This window comes from Durio zibethinus, chromosome 4 (genome assembly GCF_047325235.1).
Source record: "Durio zibethinus cultivar Kanyao isolate XHJ-2024 chromosome 4, ASM4732523v1, whole genome shotgun sequence".
Lineage (NCBI taxonomy): Eukaryota > Viridiplantae > Streptophyta > Magnoliopsida > Malvales > Malvaceae > Durio > Durio zibethinus.
In genome coordinates this window covers 31,489,322-31,509,925 of record NC_143165.1, presented here as the reverse complement: position 1 = coordinate 31,509,925, position 20,604 = coordinate 31,489,322, and positions in this window count along the sequence as shown.

The following is a 20,604-nucleotide window of genomic DNA, read 5'->3' as shown; positions in this document are numbered from 1 at the left end:
AATCTTCAACGCCTTCTGTTAAGGATTCCAAGAATCACAGTGACACTGGTAACAAAGAAAATATTGACATTGCCAACTCTGGCATCGTGACTGATGAAGACCGTGAGGCTGATCGAGATGCTTCAAAGAAGCTCGCCAGCATGATTGAAGAGAGGTTAAATACCAATCCTCTCCCTCCACCTCCGCAAACTGCTTCTTATGGTTCTGGAAAATCAAATTAAGATCTGCCTGCTAAATTGAGGGACGGGGACTCTGATGTTGATGTAATGAGAAGCAGTGAGTTTTTGCATACTATGTGGTTTTATTGCTCTCTTTATTATCTTTATCATGTCATATCTATATAGAAGTCCTTGAATTTCAAGGAGAATCACACTGGAGGAAGTAGTGATACTTATTATTTTTCGAAGATAGTTGATTTTGATATCGAGTTCATAGGGGTGAATAATGAATGTCTCTCTTACTATAGCACCAAAATCTAATTATTAAGGTTCAAATCTTAGTAACTTTAATTATAAAAAAATAATTTCTTTTTAACTGTGGACTTTGTCCTACCGAGAAGCTAGTCTCAAAACTTGTCGATCTAACCCCCTGCCCTTTTTCCTTAAAATACAACATTCCCCACATAACTGAACGATTAACGCAATTAAATTCAACATGTATGATATGAGCCAGGCCAGAAGGCAGCTCTTTTGCTCACTTGTACTCTCCACCTTGAGGCTTTGTAAATCAGCTACAGATTAAATTGATATCACAATCAAGATGTGAGCATGGTAGTGAGAATGGCTTCGTATAGGTTGAACCGTGAATTAGACAAGGCTTCTCTCATCGTCCTGCCGAACATTTCCTCTTTTGTCTGATTTGAAATTCTTAGTACGATGAGGACCACTAGCTTTGTTATTGACTTGCTGCTGGGCTTTGGATTACTTACTAGATTGGTGCAGGGTGAAATATTTCCATCTGACTGGGACATGGAGCTTTCGTAGAAAAATTGGGAAAAGGTTTCACATCATAAATTCGAGCCGCAAGGGATGAGATGGTAGCAATCTTCGCAGCAGCAGCACAGAGGGATCCACTCTTTTTAAGTATGTGGCTTTAATCATATGCTCAAATCCAATACATAATTTTTATTTCTGTACGGAATACAGGAGTTTGCAATCATTGCGCCCGGTGGTGCTCTCAGTTTTTTTTTTTTTTTTTTTTTTATAGTTTTTCTCAAAAAGTGTAAAATATTTAATAAATATTTTTAAATAATTTATTTTTTTAAGGTAAGATTCACTTTATACCACATTTTTTGCACCATTTTTCCTTTTTATAAAAAATTTAATAAATATTTTTTATGATTTTAAATTTTATTTTATGTTGAATTTTATATATTTCTTAATTTTTAATATTTAATAAAATTTTTTGGGATTCATTTTGTATCAAACTTTGTTCCTTTTACCTTTTTTTTGTTTTCATTTTCTTTTTCATTTTTTTTAAAAATTAATAAATATTTGTTAAGATTTTAATTTTAATTTTTATGATTCACTTGATATGATAGTGCGACACATTTTTTGTATTATTTTTCTTTTTTTTATATATTTAATAAATATTTTTTAAGATTTTAATTTTTTTATCTCATCTATTTTTTTATTAAGAGTATGTCACATGTCAAGTTATTTACTTTCTTTTTATTTTTTGTATGATTCACTTAATATTGAAGTGTATGTATTTTTTTTCTCTTTTTTATTTTTTATGTATTTAACAAGTATTTGTTAAGATTTTAAAAGTTTTTATCTAATCCACATTATTTCAATGTTATATCAAGTGTCAAGTTATTTTCTCTCATTTTTTTCTTTTTCTTTTTCATTTTATTTTTTCTATTCACTTTTTTTGCCTTTTTAATATTTAATAAAAGTTTTTTTACATTTTTTAATTGTTGGACCAATTTGATATTATTGATTAGAAAATTATTTTTTAAAGAAAAAAATATTATAATTGTGTCGATATCATATCCAAATCAGATTTTTTTTTTTTTTTAGGTTTTTTTAGAATCTATAAAATAAATTTTGCAAAAAAAAAGAACTCATTATTTAGATATATGTATTATATTAATAAAATTATTATTTAATATTTTAATTTAATAATATTTTTCAAATTTTTTATTTTTGGTAATATTTTTTAAAAAATCTATATATTTTTAAAGGTAGGACCCATTTTATACAATCTTTCTTTCTTCCGTTTTTTATTTTATTTTTGAAACCAACTTGATACCAAGGCCATGCTGCTTGTTTGTTTGTTTTTTTTTTTTTTTTTTTTCTATTATTCTACTTTTTCTTATATATGTAATAAAAATTTTAAAGAATTTAAAATTTTTTTGTGTGCCTCAATTGATAACTAAAGTATATCACGTGTCAAGTTATCTACTTTCTTTTTTTTTTTTTTTACTTTTTCCCTTTTTTATAATTAATAAATATTTTATATATTTTATTAATAAAATTATTATTTAATATCTTAATTTAATAATTTTTTTCAAATATTTTTTATTTTTGGTAAATATTTTTTTAAATCTATATTTTTTAAAGGTAGACTCATTTTGTACAATCTTTTATTTTTGTTTTTGTTTTTTTGAAATTTTTTATAAATATTGTTTAATGATTTTAATTTTTTTTTTTATGAAACCCACTTAATACCAAGGCCATGCAACTTATTTTCTTTTTTTTTTTTTTACTTTTTTCTAGTATTTTTCTTTTTCTTATATATATAATAAAAATTTTAAAGATTTTAAATTTTTTTTGTGTTTCTCACTTGATATCAAAAGTATATCATGTGTCAAGTTTTTTTTTTTTTTTACTTTTTTTTCCTTTTTTATAATTAATAAATATTTTATATATTTTAGAATTTTTTAAATTGAAAAATTTTTTTTTTTTACTTTTTTTTCCTTTTTTATAATTAATAAATATTTTATATATTTTAGAATTTTTTAAATTGAGGCTCATTTCATATTATTGATTAAAAATATTTTTTTCTAGTTTTATTATTTGATAATTTAAAAAATATATATATCATAGAGGTGCCGTCACATGAGGATTTGGTTTTTATTTCCTTTTTTTTGTCTTTTTTTTATTTTTTAGTTTATGATATAAATATATGTTTTATTATTAATTTAATTTTATATTTATGTATGTGTATTATATTAATAAAATTATTATGTAATATCTTAATTTAATATATATATATATATATATATATATATATATATATATATATATATATATATAGACACACACACACACACTAATGTGCTATTCTCATTTGGCTTTCTTTTATTTTTTTTTTCCATCATTTCTTTGTTATACTTTAAACTTGCGTATATACAAAAGTTCTATAGGATACCACGCGGCACTCTAATGCATTTTTTATATTTATATTTTTTCTTTTTTTAATATTTACTTAATTTTTTATATTTAAAAAATTTTATGCGTGGGACCTATTTGATATCATTAATTAAGAATGTATATTTTTTTAATTCTTTTTTATGTATGAGGTCTGTGTTTGATGGGTTTTAATTCGTTTGGATCTAATATTTATTTTTTTTTTAATTTTGGATTGGTTCGAAGTTTTTGTTTTTAAAATCAAAATAGATTGGATGCAAGTTTAGTGTGTTTTGCCCGTGAGAGCATATAAAAATATGTATTTTATTATTTATTTTAATTATATATATATATTACATTAATAAAATAATTATTTAATACCTTAATTTAATAAATTTATGTGGCATCTCCATTTGGTTTCATTTTTTTTGTTGTAATTTCTTTTATTTTTTTTTAAGTTTTGATTTTTTTATTAGAAAAATTTGTAATAAAAAAGATAATGGACGTAGGTATGACAAAACAACTCATATCTCATAGATTTTAATTTGTCTAATCCAAATGTGCAAGTTTTAAAAAATTTCTGAATAGGAATAAGGTTTTTCCTTTTTTAAAATTGTGATCACATCGTAGGTGGGTTTAGGGTGTTTCATCCTACCCTGAGTATATATATAAATTATATTCTTAAATATTTATTTACTTTTATCTTTATATATGTATCATATTAATAAAATTATTATTTAATATCTTAATTAAATAAAAATATTATATTTATACATAATTAAGATGTAATCCATCCATTATATAAATTTTACTCATTTTTATTTTTATTTGATCCTCACATGTATACGTAGCACCTTATGTCTATTTTCTTTTTTATTCTTGTTTTTTCAATTATTTGTTTTTTATTTTTTTACTTTAATTTAGATTAATTTTGTGAAAAAAATTGATAGAGTTATCCTTTTGACATCATAATTTGGTTTTTTTTCTTTCACTTTTTTTTAATTTTTTCAATTAGATAAATTTTGCAACAAAAGGAGATGATAGACACGATGGTAAAATAATTCTTATCTGATGAGTTTTATTTCGAGTTGATTCAAAAGTTGGGCAATTTTTTCTCTTTTTTGGGTTTTTTCTTTTACTTTTTTTTTTTTTTTTTTTGCTTCCTTAAGTAGATGAATTTTGTAAAAAATAATGTCAATATAGGTGCTTACGTAGTTACCTCATTTGTTTATTTCATTTTGTTTTTTGTATTTTTTATTAGAAAAACTTTACAACTAAATGAGTTGATTTATTAGTATGATAAAACAATCAATATCCGATAAGTTTTAATTTATCTTGATTCAATATAGGCATTTATATAAAAATTGGTATCAAGTCAAATCAAGTCAGATTTTAATTTAGAAAACTTGAGATGGATCATAAGCATATTTAGAGTACTTCACCCTAAGTTGCTTTGTAGTATATATAAAAGTATATATTTTATTATCTATTTAATTTTATAGTTATATATGTGTTATATTAATAAAATTATTATTTTACAACTTAATTTAAGATATTAACATTTTAAACTCAATTTAGATGTCCATATAGCACTTCGATGATTTCTCTTATATCATTTTTTTCTTTTTTTCTTGGCTAATTTTTCTTTTTTCCTCTTTATTTTTTTAATTAATAAAGTTATTATTTAATATCTTAATTTAAAAGATTAACATTTTAAACTCAATTAGGATGCTCGCACATGTAGTACTCTAATAAGCTTCATTTTTTTTTCCTTTTCTTTGTTTTGATGCATTTTTAATTCAATTAATTTTGTGAAAAAAGGCAATGGAAATGTCCACATTGCACACTATTGCTTTTTTTTCTTTCTTTTTTTTATATTTTTAATTAGATAAAATTTGCAATAGAAGTTCTTTTTTTGTTTTTATTTTTTTGTTTTCCTTTTTTAATGCTTTTTTAATTAAATTAATTTTGTGAAAAAAAAAAGGCAATGGAAATGTCCATGTTGCACCCCTTTGCTTCTTTTTTCTTTTTACATTTTTAATTAGATAAAATTTGCCAATTAAAATATATATCAAAACAATACATATTCAACGAGTTTTGATCTATTCCAATCCGAGATGGCGTGATTTTTTTAAGTTAAAATCGAATTGAGACAAGAATTATTTTTTTAGAGAAATGAGATTGAAGCAAAAGCATGTTTATAATGCTTTGTTCTAACCCATTTCAGGGTTTATATAAAGGTATATATTTTATTATTAATTTTATTATATATTATATTTATGAAGTTATTATTTGATACATTAATTTATGAAATTAATATTTTAAGCTTAATAGGGATGTTCATGTGATGCCCTCTATGAGCTCTTTTTTTTTTATTTTTTGTTTTTACCTTTTTTTTTATTTTTTATTTTTATCTTTTTCACATTTTTTATTTTTTGGTTTCTTTAATTAGATAAATTTTGTAAGAAAAAAATGGTTGAGATATCTACGTGTCACATCCATTTGGGTTTTTTTTTTTATCTTTTATCTTTTTATTTTTTAATTAAGTAAATTTTGTAATAAAAAATCGATAAATAAAGATAACAAAACTAAAAAATTTTAACTTACAACAACGTGCGGGTATCATACTAGTACGATATATGGCTGCTAGAATGACATAAGAGAAGTTTGCTTTTACTGGTCTAAGAGTATGAAGTCAAACGTTGTAGGAAATTCAAGTTATTAATGTCCTTGCTTTTTTTTTTTTTTTTTTCATTAGTATTAAGTGAGTACCCGCATGCTACCATGGATAAAATTTTTTTTTTATTTTGTCATCCATATTTATTAGTTTTATTATTGAAAAACATACTTAATTTGAAAAAAAAAAAAAAAAAAAAAACAACAAAATGTACAAAAAAAAAAAGTAAGGGTGACATGCGATATTTAAATTGGCCTATTATCTTGAATTGATTTGTTATTGATATTTTACAAAAAACGTCCATACCAAATTAAGATGGATAGAAACCCATGTTACTAATTATTTTGTCATTCATATTAATTGACTTATTTTGTTGTAAAATTGATTAATTAAAAAATGACTGAAAAAGAAAAATAAATGATAGTAGTAAAATTTATAGTGATTTACAAGTCCATTTCAGTTCAAAATTTTAAAAATTTACTTGAATTTGGTACATTTAATGCGTGATTTCTTGATCTTTAGGTTTTATGCATATGGGACATGAAAACCATATGATGCCATGCAAGGCCATGCAATTCCATGCAAGATTAAGTTAATCCTAATCCAATAAGTATTCGATCAATACAAGATAAGAGTATAGCCAAATCCAACTTTGAATAGGAATCCTACAAGCATTTGGTTATTAAAAAATCCTGCTTGGACAAGGACTCTTACATATATTCAAATAAGAAGAGATCTTATTTAAAAAAAAAACTCTTTGATAATTTTAATTTAGGTCTTATGCAAGACAAACATTATCCAAGAGATAAAGGCTAGAGTTTCTATTCCATAAGGTCTTTTGAAGATTAATTTCAAGAGTTTGAATTAGAGGCAACTATATGATCTTGGGTAATTAACCAAGCTGAAACTCCTATCAAGATTGCAAGATGATGAATGGCATAACTTATGTATGATTAAGATCAAACCAAGAGAACCATTCGACCAAGAAACTCCATAAATGAAAACTCCATGTTCGGCTATACCACTTCAAGATCAAGATAAAGCCTAATCTTCTTAGAGTTTAATTTACAATAAGACTTTGTAATCCTAATCCCTTTTGGTCGAACCTATCTCTATAAATAGGGAGGCTCATTTCACTTGTAACGTATCTCATCCTACAACATTTATTTTCTCTCTATTTTCTCTTCTCTTTTTGGTTTTCTTTAAAAGTTTTTTTTATATAGTTTTCTTAGTTTGGTTAGGGTGACAGACTAATCATACCAAGTTGTTTTCTTTAAAACATTCTTTTAATAGAAGTATTTTTTATATTCAAGATTTCTTTTCTTTAAAGCATTCTTATAACCTTTTTGATATACAATCTTGCTTTCAGTATTGTTTTCAATCTTTCTTTTATGCAATTGGCAATAAATATTTCTTTTTGCAAAAGCTTTCGATTCTTTTAGTATTCATGTTACATTTAGCCAATCGTAAAAACTACCAAGTGATAGTTGGATAATTGGTTCTTGGCCTATACATTTTTTGTTTACATTGTTTTCATTGATTTACTTTTACAATCAATCAACCATTCTTTTGATTCGTTTAGATATAAAGTCAGTAGATTATCAACTTGATACTTGATTTACACTAAATTATTAAATTATATAATCCTTATGGGAATAATAATCTATTTACTCACTAATATTACTTGATAAAATCTATGTACTTGCAGGTGATATAAAAAGAAGCAATCAATAACATTAAATTCGAGTATGATATCAACGCGTTTGTTAATTTTTTCTTTAAAAACCATCAAATTAAAGAAGGAAAAAACCAAAAATTTATTTTTAATAATCATATCAAATGGTCCCATATTAAAGAAAAATTTAAATATATATATATATATTTTAAAGTATGAAATAATTTTAAAAAGAAAAAAAAAAGCTAAAAGTAAAAAAAAAAAAAGAAAAGCAAAAGAAAGAACCAATTAATTTAACATGTGGCATACTGACATACTATTGATATTAAATGTGTCTTTAAAATATATATAAAAAATTATTTATTAAATATATTAAAAAAAGGAAACAAAAAGTAAAAAAAAAAAATGGTATGCTATTGCTAACAAGTAGGTACGACATAAAAATTAAAATCTTAAAAAAAAAACTTTATTAAAGATTTTTTTTAAATTTAAAAATGGAAAAAGTAAAAAAGGGCTAAAAGAAAAAAAAGTTTGGTATAATTGGCTCTCAAACATAAAAAATAAAATCTTAAAAATATATATTTTAAAAATTTTAAATATATTTATTAAATAATTAAAAAAAATTTAAACCTTCAAAAAAAAGAAAAAGGAAAAATAAAAAAAAAAACCTAAGAAAATACAAGATAACCCAAGGGAATAAAACTGTTGATCATACATTACTCAAGTGGGTCATAAAAAAATCTTCAAAAAATCTTTATTATATATTTTTTAAAAAGGAAAAAGTCAAAAAGGGTAAAAAAAAGTAAAAAAAAATTGATATAAATGGTTCTACACACAAAAAATACAATTATTTAAAAATATTATTTATAATTTTTAAAAAAATTTAAAAATAAGGCAAGAAAAAAATAAAAAAGAAAAAAAGACATGTGACAAACAATTGGTATTAAATGGATTTTACGAAAAAATAAAATCTAAAAAATTCTTTATTAAATATTTTTAAATTAAAAAATAAAAAAAGTTAAAAACGATAAAAAATAAAAAATAAAAAAATTGATATAAGTGGGTCTCAAATATAAAAAATAAAATCTTTAAACATATATTTTATAATGTTTAAAAATATTTATTAAATAATTTTTTAAAAAAAAATAAAGAAAAAAATCTTTAAAATGACACCTAATAACCAAAAGAAACAGGCTGTTAATCGTACATCACTTAAGTGTGTCCTAATAAATAAATAAATAATCATAATTACTTTTTTATTTAAAAAGAGAAAAATCGAAAAGAGTAGAAAAGAAAAAGCAAAAGAAAATTTTGGTATAAATAGATTCCACACATAAAAATATAATATTTAAAAATATATTTTTATAATTTTAAAAATTATTTATTATTTTTTAAAAGAAAAAACCAAAAAAAAAAAAAAATCAACCACAGGTGACAATCCTAAACAAACTGTATTGTGTGTCATGCTTTACTAAAATTTAATTTATGGATATTGAAAAGGAAGAATAACTTTTAATAAATTTGATTGGATGTCATGCTTCTTTTACAACATTAAGAATGTAAATATTAATATATATATATATATATATATATATCAGACAAAGCACTGAAGCATATATTCTGGATTATATTCTAGTTCTTTTTTTTTTATAACAAAAATTTAGAGATAAATAAGTTGATCTATTTTTTATATTAGAATAAGATATGTCGTATCATATTAGAATAAATTGATTGTAAATCGTGCATTTGAGATAATCCAAACAAATAGTCATCGACAGGATTTAAACCCAAGACCTCATCGTCGAAGAGAACAAACTCAACTAATTGAACCAACCACTTGTTGATATATTCTAGTTTTGGAATCTAGATTCTCATCGTAAATATACATACATACATGTATATATCCTTTCCGAAAACCAGTTAACTTGGATTCCAACTAAGATAAACAAGTCAGCAACAATAACAACTTAGCAAGTAAGGATTGTAGAACTAGGGCAGGAACTAGTTATTGATATGAACATGCCCATTCCAATCAAATTTTAAACAAGAATTTTAATCTTCTTTGAAATGATAAAAGAAAACAATTGGAGAGCTTTGGTGAGATGCAGCAGTCAGGAACTTGATGAGCAATATAATCTAGCCTATTCCTGTTCAACCTGGAACAAGCCCATCCGCCATAGCCGACAAGCCGAAAGCTCCAACCGTAACATAGAACCCATTGTAGAAGCCGACATGATCTTTTATGCACTTAGGGCCGAACCCTACATTGATTCGCTCGCAAGCGTCACTCTTGCCTTGTAGGTGTAAAATACTACGATCAGAGACAGCTAAGAGGGTGGAGCAAGTAAAAGACGCTGAAGACACAGTCGATAGAATTGGGTTCAGGTCATTCGTCACTTGTGGATATATATGCCAGTAAAATCCGTGGGGCTATTTTAGTTTTTAATTTTTTTTTATTTTTGAAACCGCGATTGGTCGTGAATATTGAAACCGCGGAGGCACCTACTACCTGGATTTTACATTATCAAATATCGATCATTATCATAGTAATAATAATTCTTTATCATGAAACAGTGAAAAGTTTAAGTATTTTGTTAAAAAATATTCAAAATTAAGTTCACATTTATGTTCAATGTCATAGTTTTTAGGATATAATTAGTAGTAGACGTTGGTTTTTAGGATATAGTTAGTAGTAATTGTTATACGTGATTAGGTGATTCTTAATATTCAGACACTTTTTTTATTTTTTTATTATCTGTTAATTGTTTGAGTTTTTTACTCTGTTAGTTATGTTGTAAACCTATTAAAAGGTTGATTGAATTTATTAGAAATACAGAGTAATTTATTTATAATTATCAAAATTAATTATTTCTTTTGAGTTGGAGATTTAATTTTAGAAAGCCTACCTCCTTTCTCAACAAATTTTTTGGTATTAGGATATAGTTAGTAATAGATGTTGGTTTTTAGGATATAGTTAGTAGTAATTGTTATACGTGGTTGGGTGATTCCTAATATTCTATTTTTTCATTATTTGTTAACTGTTTGAGTTTTTTACTCTGTTAGTTATGTTGTAAGCCTATTAAAAGGTTGATTGAATTTATTAGAAACGCAGAGTAATTTATTTATAATTACACAAAATTAGTTATTTCTTTTGAGGTGGTGATTTAATTTTAGAAAGCCTACTTCCTTTCTCAACAAAGTTTTTGGTATTAGAGCCCTAAGATCCTTATCCATTTTTTGTATCCATTGAATTGTCAACAATGACAGTAAATAGTAGTTCAAATGTAGCCTAATCTCTCATTACCATGTTTGATGGAAAAAGTTACAACTTTTGGAGTATTAAGATAAAGATACTCTTCAAATCTTAAGATCTTTAAAATTTTGTAGAGACTGGATATGATGAGAATGATAATGATGAAGGACGGGTAAAATACAACAAGAAGAAGGATTTTAAAGCCCTATTTATCATTCAGCAAGCAGTTCATGAGACATTTTTCTCCAGGATTATAGCAGCCAACACTTCAAAGGAGGGAAACTTTACAAAAAAAATTGTAAGGCTCTTCAAAAGTTATTGCTGTAAAACTCCAAACTCTCTGGCTTGAGTTTGAAACTTTGATGATGATAAGTAAGGAAACAATGCAAGATTTTCTTTCTAGAGTAATTTCTATTGCTATTCAACTAAGATCTTATAATGATAAGATTATTGACGAGACTGTTATTTCTAAAATTTTATGAAACCTAACTCCAAAGTTAGTTCATATAGTTGCTGTAATAGAAGAGTCTAAGAATTTGTCTATATTTTTCTTTGATGAACTAATAGATTTTTTGGAAGCTCATGAGGTAAGGTTGAACAAATCACAAGAAAAGACTAATGAGAAATCATTTCAAGTGAAAAGGGAAGAAACTAAAAAGAGAGTGTCTATTGGTAAAGGACATGACAAATGAGGCTTTTATGAAAAAGGGTGTGACAAAAGTAAAGGAGTAAGCCATTCTAATGGACAAGAGAGGTAATCTATTAGTGAGCAAAAAAGGAGCAGGAGCGCTGTCCAGTGTTACAATTACAAGAAATTTAGGCATGTAAAGGTAAATTGTTGGAACTAAATGAGCTATATAGAGGAAGAAAGCAAAGAAAGTAAGTTATTCATGACCTATTTAGCTACTAATGAAGTTCTAATTGATGTTTGGTTTATGGATAGTGGATGCTCAAATCATATGACCTTAATAAATCGTTGTTTAAAGATCTTGATGAATCATAAAAGTTGTAAGTCAAACTTAAGGATAACAAGTAGATGCAAGTTGAAAGAAAAATGTACCATTGTAGTGAAAGCAAGCAATGGTAAAATAAAATTACTTTCTGATGTCTTCTTTGTTTTTAATTTGGTGCATAGTTTGTTAAGTGTTGGATAACTAGTGGCTGATAGATGTGCAATTGTGTTTGAAAATAGAGTATATGTGATTAAAGATAAATTTGAGCAACCTACGGTGAATGTGCATATGACAGAAAATAAGATGTTTCCACTTAAAATTTCTAATGTGAAAAAGCAAGCTCTTATTATTAGTAAGAAGGATGAATCAAAATTGTGGCATTTGTGATATGGACATCTCAATATCAAAGGCTTGCAGTTACTAAATAAGAAAGGTATGATTCTTGGATTGCCTCAAATTAGATCTCTTGATTTATGTGAAGGGTGTATTTATGAGAAACAAGCAAGAAAGTTGTTTTCAAGTGGATAGTCGTGGAAAGCTTCTGAATGCCTTGAATTGATACATGCTGATCTATGTGGGCCTATGAGAATTACATCACTTGGTGGGAGTATGTATTTTTTGCTCTTTACTGATGATTGTAGTTGAATGAGTTGTGTTTATTTTTTAACCAATAAGTCAGAGACTTTTAAGAGTTTTAAAAAATTTAAGACTTTTGTGGAGAAGCAAAGTGGAGTTCTTCCCACTGATGGAGGAAAAGAATTTTTATCTAATGAGTTTAACCTTTTTTATGAGAAAAATGACATTTATAGGGAATTGACTACACCTTACACCCTAGAGCAAAACGATGTAGCTGAAAGAAAGAATCGTATTATTATGAAAATGGCCAGAAGCTTGTTCAAGCGAAAGAACTACCGAATCATTTTTAGGCTAAATCTAATTTGGAAAAGCAAGCTCTTATTATTAGTAGGAAGGATGAATCAAAATTGTGGCATTTGTGATATGGACATCTCAATATCAAAGGCTAGCAGTTACTAAGTAAGAAAGGTATGATTCTTAGATTGCCTTAAATTGGATCTTTTAATTTATGTGAAGGGTGTATTTATACGAAACAAGCAAGAAAGTTATTTTCAAGTGGATAGTCGTGGAGAGCCTCTGAATGCCTTGAATTGATACATGCTGATCTATGTGAGCCTATGAGAATTACATCACTTTGTGAGAGTATGTATTTTTTGCTCTTTACTGATGATTGTAGTTGAATGAGTTGGGTTTATTTTTTAACCAATAAGTTAGAGACTTTTGAGAGTTTCAAAAAATGTAAGACTTTTTTGGAGAAGCAAAGTGGAGTTCTTCCCACTAATCAAGGAAAAGAATTTTTATCTAATGAGTTTAACATTTTTTGTAAGGAAAATGGCATTTATAAGGAATTGACTACACCTTACACCCTAGAGCAAAATGGTGTAGCTGAAAGAAAGAATCGTACTATTATAAAAATGGCCAGAAGCTTGTTCAAGCGAAAGAACTACCAAATCATTTTTAGGCTAAAGCTATGGCAACTGCTATTTACTTGCAGAATCTTTCTCCTACAAAAGTAGTCCTCAATCAGACACCTTATGAAGCTTAGAGAGGTATAAAGCTAACGGTAAACTACTTAAAGATTTTTTGTTGTATTGCATATGCTTTAGTTAATTCTCAAGCTTGTCACAAACTTAAGGAAAAATCTAAAAAATGTAATTTTGTGGGATATTGCACTCAATCCAAAACATATCATCTATATAATTCTTTTAGTGGCAAGGTGATTATTAGCAGAAATATGGCCTTTGATGAAGATACAAGTTAGGAGTGGAATGGCATAAAAGAGACAACTCAAATTATGATTTCAAGTAAAAGTGAGAATCCAAGTGAGAATGCAGCAAATGAAGATGTTGAATCAAGCCACACGAACTCTTCAAGTAGTTTTTATTCATCGACTTTCTCATCTCACTCCCCACCTCCAACATTATGACACAATAATTCACTTTATTTGAAAAGAATTATTATATGAAACACCTCCAAAAAAGTTTAAACCTTTGAAGGATATTTATGAAACTTATCAATTTGCTCTCTTTGTTTCAGATCCTACAACTTTTGAAAAAGCAACAAACCAAAAAGAATGGCAAAATGCAATGCAAGAAGAAATTATGGCAATCTAAAAAAATAAAACATGAGATATGGTATATCTACCTAAAGACAAGAATGCAATTGACCTCAAATAGGTGTTCAAAATAAAATACCACATTAATGAAACCATACAAAAACACAAAGCCCGATTGGTGGTAAAAAGATACTTGCAGCAACAAGATGTTGATTTCAAAGAAACTTTTTCTCCAATTGCTCGATTTGAAACTATAAGAATTATATTAGCTTTGGCTGCATAACTTCATTGGCTTGTTTATTAATTTGATGTTAAGTCTACCTTTTTAAATGGAGACTTGAAAGAAGAGGTATATGTCAATGAACCTGAAGGGTTTGTGATCAAAGACAATGAGATAAAGGTGTACAAGCTAAAGAAGGCATTTTACGGACTGAAGCCAGCACCACAGGCATGGTATAGTAAGATTGATAGCTATTTTTATCACAATAGATTCACAATGAGTGAGAATGAGCCTATTTTTTATGTGAAAAAAAAGAGAGGATCTTATAATTATTTACTTTTATGTTGATATTATTTATATGGGCTTATGTGATTCTCTTGTTGCTGAATTTAAAGCTAACATGATGAGAAAATTTGAAATGTTAGACATGGGTTTGTTGCATTATTTTTTGGGGCTTAAGGTGAAGCAATGTGAGGATGGAATTTTCATTTCACAAAGTAAGTATGCAATGGATCTACTTAAAAGATTTAATTTGCTCAATTGCAATCCAGCTGCCACACCCATGAACATGAATGAGAAGTTACAACTTAAAGATGATTTAGAAAAGGCTGATGTAAAAACTTTTAAAAGCTTAGTAGGAAGTTTGATTTATCTGACCCATACTAAATTAGATATTGCATTTTCTATTAGTGTAATATCTAGATTTATGCAAAGTCCCACAAAACATTATCTTTGAGCGACAAAAAGAGTCTTACGTTATATTGCTGGAACTAATGATTTTAGGATTTGGTATTGGCAAATTACAAACTTTAGGTTATATATATTTACAAATAGAGATTGGGCAAGTTCATTGGATGATAGAAAAAGTACTTCGACAAGTGTTTTCACTCTTGGATCAAGTGCCATCACATGGAGTTAAAAAAAAAAAAAAACTATAGCTTTATCATCTTTAGAAGCTGAGTATGTAGTAGCAACTTCAACATCTTGTCAAGCAATTTAGATTAGAAGACTTCTCACAAATCTTTGTCAGGTTCAAGATAGAGCAACTAAACTTTTTTGTGACAACAAGTTAGTAATTGTTATGACAAAGAATCCGGCATTTCATAGGAGAACAAAGCATATCGACATTTGCTTTCATTTTATTTGTGACTTAGCTGCAAATGGATAATCAAAATGGAGCATTGCAGAATGGACGAGCAGCTAGCAGATCTTCTCGCCAAAGCACTTTCAAGAGAGAAATTTTTTTACTTTAAATTACACCTTGGAGTATGTGATTTTGAATAAAATGAGAGTGTTAAAGAATTATTCAAAATCGAGTTTACGTTTAGGCTCAATGTTTTGGTTTTTAGGATATAGTTGGTAGTAGACATTGATTTTTAGGATATGGTTAGTAGTAGTGATTATACGAGGCGGGTGGTTTTTAATATTCAGTCACTTTCTTCACTTTTCCATTATCTAATAATTATTTGAGTTTTTTACTCTATTAGTTATGTTGTAAGCCTATTAAAAGGCTGGTTGAATTTAATAAAAATACAAAGTAATTTATTTATAATTACCCAAAATTAATTATTTCTTTTGAGTCGATGATTTAATTTTAGAAAGCCCACCTCATTCCTCAACAAATTTTACTTTGAAAGTTAGATTTTGCAAGATATAGAGGTGATTTGATAACATCGGCAAAATATTTTGTTTTACAGTAGATTTTTCCTCGTGGTTGAAATTTGATGTTTGAACTAACATTTGAATTTTTAGACTGTTTCAATAATATAGACAAATTCATAGTCACTATCCAATATTAGTTCTTTTGGCTTATCCAGCACCATGCATGGTGAACACAGAAAAGTTTGGCAGAACATTCAAATAAACCATGGCTTTATGTAGGGGACTTCAACGTGATTCTGTGGGAGGCCAAGAAAATGAGAGGTAATACTAGATTGGCGTGGCAAATGGAGGCGTTTAGGCGTGCAACTGAAAAAGCTGGATTAAAGGACTTGGTATGTAGAGGGCCATGGTACACATGGGAAAGAAGGAATAGAGCCCATACGGTGATTAAAGAACGGCTTGACAGAGGATTTGGAAACAAAAAATGGATAGAATTATTTCCTCTATACACAGTAACAAATTTGGTCCCTACAGTATCTAACCATAATCCAATTCTAGTGGACAATCAAGGGTGTGTGGTAGCACAAAGGAGAAGGAAGAAGAAAAAAAGGTTTTACTTCGAAGCTGTATGGATGGAAGAAGAGGGAATAGAGGAGATTATCAAGGCTGAAAGGGGGGATGTATGCAGGGAGGATTTCATGCAAAAGCCATGCACATGGGGGAAGCTTTAACCAAGTGGAGTAAATCTAAGGTTTTTAGTGCTACGTGGAATCTACAAAAGCTAAGGGATGAGCTTGCCGAATTGTCAAACATGGACCCTGATGTGATGAGGCGGACAGAGGAAGTTAAGCGGGATATCAACGAAACCATGGAGAAGGAAGAAATATATTGGGCTCAGAGGTCGAGGGTGGATTAATTGGTTACGAGAGGGAGATAAAAATACTTCCTTTTTCCATGCTCAAGAGACGAACAGGAGGATGAATAATTATATTAAGGGACTGAAAGATGAGAATAGGACATGGCTTCAAGATGAGAAATGGATGTAAGATGTTAGTAGTTTAGAATATGGTGCTTTTTATATTGAATAGAAAGATTTAATTATTGATTAATCAAATTAATTTTTGTATTAATTTATTTATATTTTAAATAATTATGTTTGAATAAAAATAATTATCATGTAACAAATAATTATAATTATATGAATATAAATAGATTATTATTTACAAATGTCATGATTATACAGAGAGTCATAATCATCTAAATATAAATTTATATCTGTTTATTCATTATAAATAAATCTTTTCGTATAATAATTTTTATTACTTGTGATTGAAGAATTTAAGATTTTATTGTATCTTAAAGGCATAATTGCCTTTAAGAATATGTTTTTCATGTTTTAAAGCTAAAATTTTTTTTTATTATTTATTTTTTTTAATAATTTAAAGATAATTATGAGAAATTTATATTTCGCATAAAAAAGATACAAAAAAAAAAATTGCATGATTTAGATATGAATATTAAAAAAGTGTTCTTAAGTGGGCCTTATTGACTGATAATGAAAGGCAATCTCTTATGGCACCAACCACCGAACAGGAGAATAAGAAAGCCCTGTGGTCTCTTAAGCCTTTCAAAACGCTAGGGCTGGACAGACTTCATCGTTTTTTTTTTTTTCTTTCGACATTATTGGTGTAAAGTTAAAACCAATATGGTGACTACCTGCAAAGAAGCCTTGGAGAAGGGTAAACTGCTAGACGGTTTGAATGGGGACTCTAATTACTTTGATCCCAAATAATCAATCTTTAACAACGATAAACCTCTTCAAATCGATTAGCTTACTCAATACCACTTATAAAGTGGTGACGAAGTCATGGTTTAAAGACTTAGACCATTGTCCAAGAGACCATTCACACTATGACGAATAAAAAAAAAAAAAGAGAAGTCTAGGAACATGATAGTGAAGCTTAATTTAGGAAAGGCGTATGATCATCTAAAATAGGGGTTTATGCGAAAAGTTCTGATCCATTTTAATTTCACTGAGAAATGGACATCATTGATTATGGACTGCATCTTTTCCTTGAGTATGAATGTAATGAGGAATGGGGGCAAATTGGAATAGTTCGAACCTTCTAGAGGGATCCGACAAGAGGACCTTTATCTCGATATATTTTCATATTATACATGTAGTATCTTAATCCCATGATTCAGGGAGCCTGTGAAGGGAATAAATGGTGCTCCATTAAAGCATCAAGAAAGGGACCAGAGTTGTCTCACCTCCTTTTTGCGAATGATGTCATTCTTTTCTCTAAGGCTTAGAACAGCTTATAATTTTCGACGTTGCTGTTAAGAGTAACATTAAACTTCAACCACCCCTTCTAATAGGAAAATTTGAAAAAGTGTCCTTGTGGTGGTTCTTCTACCATAGCCCATCACTGCCTCACAATCATGCAATCGATGAAGATGGGGACCAGGTCTTCCTCCTTCAATCGACAAAAGGGGACAAAAGGTCACTCGACCTGCATCTCCATTCCCCTTTTGTTAAAAAATAACTTCGTTGGCAGAATCTAGTGTATGCATTCCCAAAGAAAGAACTGTAGCGTAGGGAAAATATTAAGTTTCCAAATCCATGTCCAACTTTCTCTTTCGGCATGCAATCTTTGAGGGTTTCTATTGGATGCTATTTCATAAGCACTGACTGTGAGAAGTCTTCATTGTGTGAATATTTCCAGCAGAGAGTATCTGTTCCATATTGTTGAAAAGAGAATGGAATACTCTGTAATAACCCAAGGATTTCCTCTGAGAATTGTATAAAAGTATTGAAGAGACCATAAGCCTTTCCACCTCGCCTCACGTCTTTCACTATGAGAACATCTTCACCATTCATGAGAGGTCCCTTGATCTTAGTTCTAATATTGCCTTGTCCGATCCAATTATCAAACCAGAAGCTAACTTTTGAACCATCATGAACAATCCATCTCATTCCCTGTTCAATGATCTTTTGACATTTTTCATGGACTTTCAAACCAAAAAAAAAAAAAAAAAAGCATTAGAGTCTCTTTTGTTTCTCCTACCAAGGCTAGTGTTGCCTGTGACTATTCTGAAGTGAATGCAGTAGTTCCTTTCAGTACATAACATTCAATTGCTTAAAGCCTTCTTGATCCAACTGTAATTTCATCTGAAAACAGCATAAAACCTTTTACAAGGGAGTCTTTAAAATGTTCTTCTATCAATGTTGAAAGTGCTGAAGGTGCTCTAAATGCCATCAAATTGCATGATGTTACCTGTCTAGATGAGTCAGGTACGTTAGACACACCTGGTATGGTTGAGAACAATTCTGAATATGAATCAGAGCCTTATCCAGATAAGTCAGGCACAGTGGAGGTGCCTGCTATGGCTGAAAATAATTCTGAATTTGAAGCAGGGCATTCTCTGAAATCATCTCCAAAAACTTCTGCCCTAGATTTTGAAAACCTTGGAAGTGCTGTAATGTCTGCAAAACTTGATGTTGATGATGTCCCTCGTGCGACTTCAAATTTTTCTGCTATTACTAAGAATAAATTAGGAAAGGAAACAAAACCTTCTTTGGAAGAGTCTTTACAATCTTCTGCCACCGAGAGAGGAAACCTTGAGGCTCTCAGTATTTCCACTAAATCTCATGCTCTTAGTGATCATTACCCAGTAGCTGCAGCTTCTGAATGTTGTGGTGAAGTCATTTTTGGTCGTCCAAAAGTTAATCCGATGATCCTTCTGTTGCTCCTGTAGTGGCTAATATGGCAGCAGGCAACGATAAGGTTTTGCATGAGGCTTCCGATAATGTGGATGGTCCAGCTAGTGGGAGTGAAAATACGAGGGACTAGATATCAGACGCATCCACTTTATTGCTTCTGAAATTTACTACTATAGAACTTATGCCTAAAGATAATGAGTTGCAACTGCCATCGGCTGTTGAAAGGGGAGATGATAACTCTGTTGATATTAGTAATGAGGAAGTAGGCCCTTCTGAACAACCAGCATCTTCTCTGAAGGATTTTGTTTCTGAATCTGCTAATGTAGATTTTGAACCTGGGGATCATGGTAAGGTGAAGCCCTCTTTGGGATTGAGAGTTTACGGGGGGGGGGGGGGGGGGTTCATGTGGACAGGGATGTTGACCCTTTGGAAATGGAAGCATCCATTGAGAAAGATATTGCAGCTGTGCCATCCAGCATGGAGCTTTTTCCTGAAGATCACAGTAAAATGCATCTTCGAGTAGGAGTTGTAGGTAGTGAAGGTGATAGTATTCGGGTTAGAAACACAAAAGTTGACCCCTCATAAGCACATGCAACTTCACCAGAAGTTACCACCAATGAGTCCCCTAAAGGAGAGCATGTTTTAGATTATCAATTTCAAGAGCTTTCAAGAATCGAGAAGGTAGAAGCATGATTATATTTGAAATTTATTTATTGATGTAAATTCTTATATTGAGTTAAAATATAATAATTTTAAAACTTTTATTAAAATATTAAGATATCAACTAGTTATCTTTCACTAAAGGTAGATTTGGAGGCCTCCTATTTAAAAAAAAAAAAAAAAAAAGGAGAAAACCACCAAATAGTGAAAAAATAAATAAAATAACAACTTGATTAAGTATATATGATATGTTGATAATTGAATGAGATATTCTTTAATAAAAGAATGCATCTTGCGGATGGTGATGGTGATAAGAATAAAATAAAAATAAAAATGATCACTATAGTGTTGTAAGA